Here is an 11,475-nt window from a genome sequence, read left to right on the forward strand (position 1 = left end):
ATAAATATGAAAAGGCGTTTCAGAAATTTCTAAAAAATAGGCTTGAGAGAAGCAAAATGGATTCTATGACTCTGATGAAGATGAGCAAATACCTTATGCAGAGGACAAGCCTAAATCTCCTTTTTCTTATAATTACACACATGTACAAACACAAAGATTTAATAATTCCAGAAAACCCAAAGTTTCTAGAAACTTTGGGAGAACTAATCATAAAGGACCCAAAAGATTTTGGGTACCAAAAGATAAAATAGTATATGTTGCAGATATCATGTGCAGCAGAGTTAAAACATCAATCATGGTAATTGGACTCTAGAGGCTCGCGACACATGACGGGGAGAAAGCATATGTTCCAAAGCCCGAAACTTAAATATGCTGGCTTCGTAGGCTTTGGAGGAAATCAGAAAGGAGGAATTAGAGGATCTGGAATGGTTGGTAATTGATCTCTTCCCTCTATTTCTGATGTTCTTTACGTAGATGGATTAATGCAAAACTTGTTATCCATAAGTCAATTAAGTGATAACGGTTATGATATAATCTTCAATCAAAAAACATGCAAAGCTATTAATCAGAAAAATGGCATAATTCTTTTCACTAGTAAGACAAATAACAACATTTAAAAAATTAAGCTTTCAGATCTAAAAGATCAAAATGTAAAATGTTTAATGTCTGTAAATGAAGAGAAATGGGCATGGCATAGACGCTTGGGTCACATTAGCATGAGAAGGATTTCTCAGCTAAATAAACTTGAGTTAGTCAGAGGCCTACCTAAGCTGAAGCTCTCTTCGAATGCTTTTTGTAAGGTATAGCAGGCTTTTCGTTACCTTTAGGTTTATTGACTAAACCAAAAGTCAACATACAATTTGAGTCGCCACCGCACTTTTATTTGTCCAAAGGAAAGGCTAAAAAGCAAACAAAAGCCAAGGTAAGAAGTTTTTCAAATCAAAAACTAATAAAAATGTCAGAGATCTGGGTAAGGGGGTTGGTTATGAAATGGGAAGGTTTTAGGCACCCAAAACATCCTTAGTACTCTAAGGGAACCCTTTTTGCAAATATGTGTTGTAGGTTGGTATTTGTGAAAATATTTGTACAAAAGATTGGGGGGATGAGAAGAGAATAGATTATATTTACAAATTTGTTGTTTGAATGGATGAACCCATTGCCTACGTACCATCACAAGGGAGGATCAAAACCTCGTAGTTCAGGGTAAAAATCTCAAAGATTGGTGAATTTATTTGCTCAAAAGCCTTAAGGTCTTTTGTTATCAAAGGGAGAAAACTCAACCTACACCAACAATCCACCATGTGAGGAAGGCTTCAACATGCTAGTGAGGGGTTAACCCTATAATAAGCATGGAAGACTTATAATCCAACACAAAGGATGAGGTGAGATTTACATCAACCACTATGATAACTCAAACTGATGACTAATGTTTTTGAAAAGTTTTAACAAGGCAGCCATTGGAACCACAAAACAACTTGAAATGAGTTATATTTACAAGTTAGATTTTTTTACAAAAATGAAGTCAAAGTTGGATTAAAGTTCATTTACAATGAGTACTTATGAAAAGAGTTTTGAAAAGTCAAAGACCTAGGGCCTAGGTTTCTAATTTGAAATAAAGTCAAAGCTTTAAAAATGATTTTTGGCTTGGTTAGAGTGAGGAGAAGAAGAGAAAGGCTATTCCTAAAGCAAACAAAGAGAATATGGGAAAGACAAAACCCTTGGAGTTCCTTTTCTTGAAGTCATAGAGATGACTCAAGATGCTCCTTTCCTTTGGACTTAGCACACAAACAAGCAATCAAACAATTTAAATTCATGCTCCTAGGATCTCCATTTTGGCTTGGCTCTTATCTTGGCTACTCATGACAATGGTCCTCTTTTCACAATCTCAAGATGGGATCCCTATCACACAAAAAACAAATATCAAAAAGCTCACAACACAATAAAGGGAATTGCCAAAGAATGAGTTTGAGGGAGAAGTCCTTTGAGGTCAACTTTGAATTTTAGCATTCTAAAGGCATAAGGCCTAGTTGCTCTTCAACAAATTTTGCATTCTAAAGGCATGAGGCTTAGTGGCTCTTGAACTCCATTAAGCATAGGTAAGTCCTAATTCTAAGTCCTTTCTCCTTTTGCATTTGGTTCACACAAAACAAACACAAAGCAAACACAAGATAGCAATATATTTATATACAATAATGGGCTCAAATGAGCAAAAGAAAAATGACATAAACATAAAATATGTGCTCAAGTGAGCAAAGTGAAAATCAATATGAATAATGAGCAAGAAATAAATGACATTAAAAGTAAATGACAAGAAATTAAATGCTCAAATTAAAGTTAGTAGTTAGTAAAGTTATGTTAATTTGTCATAAGACAATGTAGCGCTATGTTAAGCAATCGTAAGTGGACTAATGTAGTAGTCACACCTATCTGAGGTCGGTCAATAAAAATATAGGCAAAGAACACAAGTTAGAGATCATGACTAGTAAGCCAAGCTCCATAAAGTTGCCATGCCAAACAAAAGGGGAAGGGTCTTGTATTTACTTTTAGTTATTTGCTTGACCAAGAAGCAACCTATCTTGGACACAAAACAACTCACTTGATCATGGATCAAGTTGAGTTTGGTTTGGATCAAAGTAGGTTAAACTTCTCATTTGTCAAGACCAACTTTAAGACTTTAACTCATTGGCCAATGATGGAAAGAAAGGGATGAAGATGAAAGGGAGGGAAAAGGAAGACAATAACCAAATCCAATTGATCAAATGTGAATCAAATCAACATCAACCAACACCACACAGAAGAAAAATGAAGATAACAAGTCAAAGAGTCAATGGTATTTTTTTAGTATTTTTTGAATTAAAATAAAATGCAAATAAAAAATAAACAAATCAGGTCAAACCTCAAATTCAATTCAAAACAACTTCAATGAGTCCAATTAAATTCTCATAGGTTCAACATAGTCAAACAAGTTTTGACTAATTTTCTCACAAATTTTTGAAATCAGAAAGTAATTAAAAACAATTAAAAATAATTAAAAATAGCATAATATGAATTAAAATCTCAAATCATCTCAAATCAAATAAGAAATTGATGAGACTATTTTTCATTGATTTATCATGATCCATAGATACTATGAAAATATTTTTGGATTTTTCAAAAGTCAGAAAGTATTTTAAAATGAATTAAAACTATTAAAAATCAAATAATCCATGAAAAATATCAAATGAAGTCACAAAAATAATTAAAAATCAAAATATGAAACTAGATTTTTCAAGAAAATTTTTAGAGTTGGTCTCATATTTTTATGACTTCAAATAAATTTTTAATGAATTTTTGAAAATCAAATGGATTAACTGAAATTAAAAGAAAAATGGAATAAATGGAAAAAACCACAACCACGTGATGGAGTTCATTAATTGACGTGGCATCAGGCAATGGTCCAGAAGTGAGGGCGCACGATGCATCCAAGTCAAATGCGCCACAATGTGCATTAAATGAAGTAAACATAATGGATGAACAAGATTAAAACGTGGAAACCATATCCATTGGCTACAAGAGCGCACACGTGGTGATGGTGGTGGAAACCACCATCTTCTCCGGCGAGAGAACCACTTCCGACCACCAGTTGCAGAGAAAAAAGTTTTAATGAAAATGGAAAACAAGGACATGGAAATGAAGCTTGTGTGATGGAGATCATCATTGTACCAATGGATCTACCTCCCTCTTCCTATATTGAGAGAAACATGAAGGAGAAGATCATGGTGTTCAAACTGTTTGCTCATGAAATGATGAATTGAAAGCACCAATGGCTTGCCTCAAGTGTGAGGACTTCAGAAAACCACAGAAAGACAAGGATGCTACATTGAATTAAGAGTTCTAGATCCAAAAAGTTTGAATGTATACCTTCAAATGGATGAACTTCTGGCCATGAATCCTTCAAGATCCTTGCTCCTCTTTGATCCTTTAGTGTAATGGAAGTGAAAGGCTAAGGAATTAGGCTTTAAAACTCAACTAATGATGTTGAATTTCAAGCTCGAAAGTAAGAACAAAATTTGAATAATTCCTTTGGTATGGCTATGGTTTCAGTGCTGCAGCAATTCATATCTCTAAAAGGTTACCAAATGAATAAGAGGGAACCTCTATTTATAGCTGAAGGTATCATATCACACGCTTCTTTCATGTGTATGGCAATCTGAACTTTGATGTGCATGGGCTTGTACAGGCGTGTGGCAGGCCCAATGATGAATGCAAAATCTTGCTGAGTTTATATGGAAAGTATTTGGACGTGTACATTGGATGGAAACAGCTTGCACATTCAAGTTTCATCATGAAATACCAAAATGCACCTAAATGGAAATGAATTCGAAACTCGCAAATGGTAAGTCCATGAAATAAGGAACAAAAGTGAGTAATGGTTGGAAATCCCTTGATATAAGGAACAAAAGTCATGTTGGGAAAAAAATCATTTGGAATGTGCAAATTGATGAAAACTGGCTATGAAAATTCAAGTACAAAACATGTTCACATCATTTTGAAAAATTTCCCCAAAAGCAAGCTTAATCAAACCCCTCTCTTTTTGTGATGTAAGATTCAAATGAAAAACCTTCCAACATAAAAGTTGTATATAATTTCAAGGTGATAAATTTAGACTCAAATTTTTCATCATTTGGATTTTCTATGACAAAGTTATGGGCATTTGAAGTTGGTACTTTTTCAAATTCAATGAATTAGGTCCAAGATGACCTATAATATTTTGCATTATCACATGTATTTATTTTATGATTATGAAATTTTTTACAACATGACTTTTGAAGTAGACATCTCAATATTTCCAATTCATTTTGTTTAACTTCAAAATAACAAAAATTAAGGAAGTTATGCCCTTGGAAAGTTGACCTATAACTAGGGTTCCTGTCAAAATGACCTATAATATTGTGAAATGAATGATGAACTTCCAAGTTTCAAATGGATTTTTGATGAAAATTAAAGTTGTTCATATGGTTCTTAGGAACAATGTTTCTCTTGGGGGCATCTTCATTTGACAAACACATCAAAAGTTATATCTCAATGGTGCTCAGCTTAGTAAGATGACTTGACTGGTCAACTTTTTCAAGGCCAAACTTCCAATCTTGATGAATGAATCATTGAGGATCCCAAAATAGGCTCAAATATGCATAAAATGATGAATTAAAGAACTTACCTTTATTAAATTTGATCATAAGTTGAGATTGCTTCATGGACAAGACACATACAAAGCACAATGAAATTAGGGTTTCCTTGGGAAACAATCTTCAAGCCCTTTGGGTTATCTTGATATAATTCGCAAATTGAGATACTTGGGAGACATATATGATGATTAGTAACTTGGTGGACCATTTTCATGCTTTTTCTCATCTTCATTTAGCCATTTCATTGGGCTTAGGAGCCTCCTAGGAGCATTGGAGCACATGATCACTTGAGCTTCAAAATAAAAAGAGTTAGTGACATATTTTTGTGCTTTTGGTTAGTAATCAAATGAGAAAAGCAATAATATACAATACAGGCATGCTTAGTGATTTCAAAACACTCAAACAAGTCCCACCCCTAGGGTTAAGGAGCCAAACATGCTATGATCCTTGAAGCATGCATTTGTGCAATAACATGATGCCATGAGGGATCTTAGGGTCAAAATTAGGGTCTTGCATGAGGCATGTCAGAAAGGAAAATTTTCTAAAAAACCTTTCAAAAATAAAAATGTTGTTTCTACCTCTAAACCTCTGGAACTTCTTCATATTGACTTGTTTGGACCTGTTAAGACAACGTCAGTCAATGCTAAGAAGTATGGACTTGTCATTGTTGATGTTTATAGTCGTTGGACATGGGTAAAATTCATAAGACACAAGAATGAGTCACACTCTGTGTTTACTAGTTTCTTCTTAAAAGTGCAAAATGAATTTGACTCTAAAATCATCAGAGTAAGAAGTGATCATGGTGGGGAATTTGAAAACAAACTTTTTGAAGAGAATTTTGATTCTAATGGAATATCCCATGATTTTTCCTGTCCTAGAACTCTACAATAAAATGGAGTTGTAGAAAGGAAGAATAGAACTCTCCAAGAAATGGCCAGAACCATGATCAATGAAACAAATGTAGCTAAGCATTTCTGGGCATAAGCGGTGAATACAGTGTGTTATATTTTGAATAGAATCTCTATTAGACCTATTTTGGATAAGACTCATTATGAACTGTGTAAGGAAGAAAACCTAACATTTCCTACTTTCATCCTTTTGGATGTTCCTGCATTATCCTAAATACTAAAGATAATCTGAACAAGTTTGACTCAAAAGCACAAAAATGTATTATGTTGGGATACTCAGAACTCTCTAAAGGCTATAGAGTATATAATACAGAAACATTAATTGTGGAAGAATCAATACATGTCAAATTTGATTATAAGCTTGACTCTAAAAAGTTAAAGGTAGTTGAAAATTTTGCAGAATTGGAGATAACACTTGTTGGCTCTGAGGAAAAGGCTAAAGAATCTGAAGAAGCAGAAAAGGGAACTTCAGAAGCACCTGAAGTCACATTAAATCAGAAAAGACCAAGAACTAGACAAAACGTTTCTGAAGAATTGATTTTGGGGAACAAAAATGAACCTGTCAAAATAAGATCAACATCCAAAGGTTCTGAAGAAACACTTTTGGGACTAGTATCTCTGATAGAGCCAACATCCTGCGAAGAAGAACTTCAAGACAAAGAACGGATTCTGGAAATGAAAGAATAACTTGATCAATTTGCAAAGAACGATCTATGGGATCTTGTACCAAAACCCAAGGGAACCAACGTGATTGGAACCAAATGGGTATACAGAAATAAACTCAATGAAAAGGGTGAAATGGTCATAAATAAAGCATGACTGGTGGCATAAGGTTATAGTCAACAAGAAGGTATTGACTACAATGAAACCTTTGCTCTAGTCACCAGATTAGAATCTATCCGTCTACTTGTATCTTTTGCTGTAAATTATTCCATCAAACTATATCAGATGGATGTCAAAAGTGGTTTCTGAATGGAAATATTTATAAAGAAGTGTATGTTCATCATCCTCCTGGTTTTGAAAACTCAAAATGTCCAGAACATGTTTTTAAACTAAAAAAATCTCTTTATTGTCTAAAGCAAGCTCCTAGAGCTTGGTATGAAAGACTTCGTTCTTTTCTTCTGGAAAACAATTTTATCAGAGGCAAAGTCGACTCTACACTCTATGTAAAAACATCAGAAACGACCTTATGATCTGTCAGATATATGTTGATGACATAATTTTTGGTTCTGCTAACCCCTCAGTCTGTCATGAATTTTCTGAGCTAATGCAGTCTGAATTCGAAATGAGTATGATGAAACAATTAAAGTTCTTTCTGGGAATTCAAATCTATCAAACCTCAAATGCTACCTATGTATATCAAAGAAAATACATTCTAAAGAAGTTTGAAATGTCAGAAAGCAAACCAGCAAAGACTCTTATGACCCGACGTGTATTCTAGAAAAAGAAGAGGTAAGTCAAAAGGTTCGTCAGAAACTTTATCGTGGTATGATAGGTTCTCTTCTCTATCTGACTGCTACACGTCCAGATATATTATTCAGCATTTGTCTCTGTGCCAGATTCCAGTCAGATCCAATGGAATCTCACTTAATTGATGTTAAAAGAATCCTAAGGTATCTAACAGGAACACCTAACATGGGTCTGATGTATAAGAAAACATCAGAGTATAGGATTTCTGGTTATTGTGATGCAAATTATGCCGGAGACAGATTGCAACGTAAAAGCACATCTGGGAACTCTCAGTTTCTGGGAGGAAATCTCATCTCATGGGCTAGCAAAAGACAATCAACCGTTGCACTCTCAACTACAGAAGTAGAATACATCTCAGCTACACTATGCAGCATTCAGATGCTCTAGATGAAAAACCAGCTTGAGGACTTTCAGGTATATGAGAGTAACATCCCTATCTTTTATGACAATACTGCTTCCATATGTTTAAGTAAGAACCCTATTTTACATCCTAGAGCGAAGCACATTGAAATTAAACACCATTTTATCAGATACTATGTTTACAAAGGGGTAATAAGTTTAACATTCAAAGATACAGACCATCAATGGGTTGATATCTTCACAAAACCCTTAGCTGAAGATAGATTTTCCTTCATTCTGAAACATTTAAACATGGCAGTTTTCCCAGAATGATTTTGAAATCGTGCTTCTCCTCTGATCTGATAATATAGGCTCTGACCTAATCATGTTGGTCATTTGGTTCTGGTTCTAATACTTCTACCAGTTAGATGTTATCTAAATTATAATCCCTCTGAATCAAAAACCCTTTGGTGTTCTTGATGTCAGAAACATCAACATGTGGTTTCTCAAACGTGTGGCCTTGGGTCTTCTAGATAGTTGTCTAGCTCAGAACTCAAGAGCCAAACTGTTGAGATCTCCTCGAGCAGTGTGCATATTTATGAGATTAGACAACCAACATTAGTTTCAATTAATTCTCTCTAAGCGTGTTAATTGAGATTTCTGAAATAATTAATTTTGGTGTTTCCTATTCCTCTCTAACGCTGTCGTTTTGCATGCTACATATTGTGTATATATATTTTTCACAATTCTCACTTTCACATTTTTCAGTCATAAACCTACACAAACCCTTTTGTTCTCAAACTCTTTTCAAGTTCATCAACATTCTTCAGTCTTCATCAATATTCAAAAACTTCTTCTTCTTCTCCAAATGGACTCTCTGTAGCTGTAAATTCATGATCATCATGCTATGGATAAACTTTATGTCAATAAAACCAGAGTCGCCACCGTGCTTTTATTGCTTATAAAGGAAAAGGGCAAAAGTACGAACAAAAGCCAAGGATAAGAAGTTTTCAAATCAAAACTAATAAAATTCCAGAGATTACAGGTAAGGGGGTTGGTTACACAGAGGGAAGGTGTTAGCACCCAAAGTGTCCTAGGTACTCTTAGGGATCCCCTTTTTGGGTATAAATGATGTTTGATAAAATATAGAGTGTAGGGATGAGAAAAGAATTCATTGATTATATTTTTGTGTTGGACAAGACCTTCGGTCTTGTGCCTACGTACCAAAATGAAAATGAGGGATCAAAACCTCGTAGTTTGTGGTAAAAATTTCAAAGAAAGTTAGTAAATTGATTTTAATCAAAAATTTAAGAAGAGGGCACAAAAGGCCAAAGTTTTAAATGGGGTTGTTAACTCTTTTTGCCTTTTGAAATTTAAGTCAATATGGTTAAGTAAATTTACAATTTTGATTAAGAAAAGATATTTTAAAAGTTCATTGGCATAAGGCTAAAGATTCTAATCATTAAAACATGTATAAATTTGAAATCACAAACAAAGAAGGTTTTTGAAAAGAGGGAGAGATTTTGAAATTAAAGAAGTGGGAGGAGATGGAGAGACTACCCTAAACACAATATTAAAAGTTAAGAGTTGAAAAGATCTGACCAATGGGATGCAATCCAATAGAAAAGAATGTCATATAGAAACCCCTTTTCCTTTGTACTTTGACAAGAAGTAAGCAATAAGCAATATCCATACATCATAAAGATCAAGGCATCAAATAAAGATAGCCACATCCAAGCAAGCATTCCAATAGATAGTAGTCTTCAGTGTCTTCCAATGTAGCAGATGAAATATTCCTTGATCAACTCAGAACAAAACATCATACATAAGCAACATCAAAATAACAATCAGGCACAGAGAAAAAGTAGCAGATGTATCAAAGAATCCAAGGTCTTGCATCAGATGAAAGTCACTGTCAAAGATAGCTCAATCTCAGATGTTGGCATTCACCAATTCCTTTTTCATAGGGAATGTTACCTAATTATAAGTCCAAAAGTTTAGATCAAGTCCCAATAGTACATGTAAGACCCTAATTTTGACCCTAAGATCCCTCATGGCATCATAACATTGCAGTTACATAGCCTCAAGGATCATAAGCATCTTGGTTCCCTTTCCCTTTGGGTTGGGACCTCTTGTGAGTGGTTTGAGATCACCAAGCATGCTTGAATTGCATATTATTGCTTTTCTCATTATTATTTATAACTCAAAAGCACAAAAATATGTCACTAACATTTCTTGTTTGTAGCTTGAGCAACCACAATGTCTAAAGGCTTCTAGGAGATCTTATGTGCAATGATGTGAAGGCAAACATGGCAATGGCTCCCAAAGCTCTCATCCATCAAATATGCCTCCCCAAGTATATCAATTCATCATTTTGATCAAGGTAAGCAAAGGGTTTGAGGGTTGTTTCCCAAGGAAACCCTAATTCATCTAGTTATCAATTATACCTTGCCCATGAAGCAACCTCAACCCATGGTCAAAAACAATCAAGGGAAGTTATTTAATTCATCATTACATGCATATTTGAACTTATTTGAGTGTCCTCAATCATCAATTCATCAAGATATGAGGTGTGGACTTGAGAAGTTGATCAGTCAATTCATCTAACTATTTTGAAATGCATTGAGACCTAACTTTTTATGTGTTGTTCAAATGGAGATGACCCTAAGATAGAACATGTTCCTAAGGACAACATGAACAACTTTCATGTTCATCAAAATTTGATTTGAAGCTTGGAAGGTCATATTCCATTCCAAGACATTATTGGTCATTTTGACTGAAACCCTAATTTTGAGTCAACTTCCCAAGAACATAACTCATTCATTATTCATGATTTTTAGGTGAGGCTTAATGCATTGGAAATCTTAATGTGTCTACTTAAAATGTTATGTTTATAAAAATTGCAAAATCTCAAAATAAATACATGTGATAATGCAAAACATTATAGGTCACTTTGGACCAAATGCCTTGAAATGTGAAAAAGTCCAAATTCAAGTGCCCATAACTTCTTCATAAAAAATCCAAATGATGCAAAATTTAAGTCCAAGTTGATTTTATTGAAACGTTCTACAATTTGAATGTTGAAGATTTTATCATTTGGAACTTTCATAATTGAGACAAAGGGGCTTGAACATTGGCCAAATTTGGAAATTTCACATATGCATGTTATGCACCCTACACTTCAAGCTCAAATTTCATTGATTTCCAAGGCCCAAATGAAATTTTGATCAACATGACATTTGTTCCTTATGCAATAAGCTTTCCAACCATTACTTATAAGGTTGCATTTAGATTTTGGACATGGCATTTTCGAAGGCTTCATTAAATTAGTGCATTTTATGAAAATCATTCCAATTTCCATACATGAGCTGATTACATCCAATCTGCACGTCCATTTCTTAATTGGTGATGTATAGAAATCATTTCCATTAAGAATTGGGCCCTCCATGCGCCTGTACAGGCCCATTCATTTAGGCCCTCTTCTCCCATGCACACGACTTAGCTCATGCATTCAGCCCTCTCCATCTACAAATACCATGCCATAGCTTCACAATTCTTCAACCTAATGGCGCCTAAACCTCTGCTGAATTGAA

The sequence above is a fragment of the Lathyrus oleraceus genome, chromosome 6 (genome assembly GCF_024323335.1).
Source record: "Lathyrus oleraceus cultivar Zhongwan6 chromosome 6, CAAS_Psat_ZW6_1.0, whole genome shotgun sequence".
In the NCBI taxonomy this organism is placed as follows: Eukaryota; Viridiplantae; Streptophyta; class Magnoliopsida; order Fabales; family Fabaceae; genus Lathyrus; species Lathyrus oleraceus.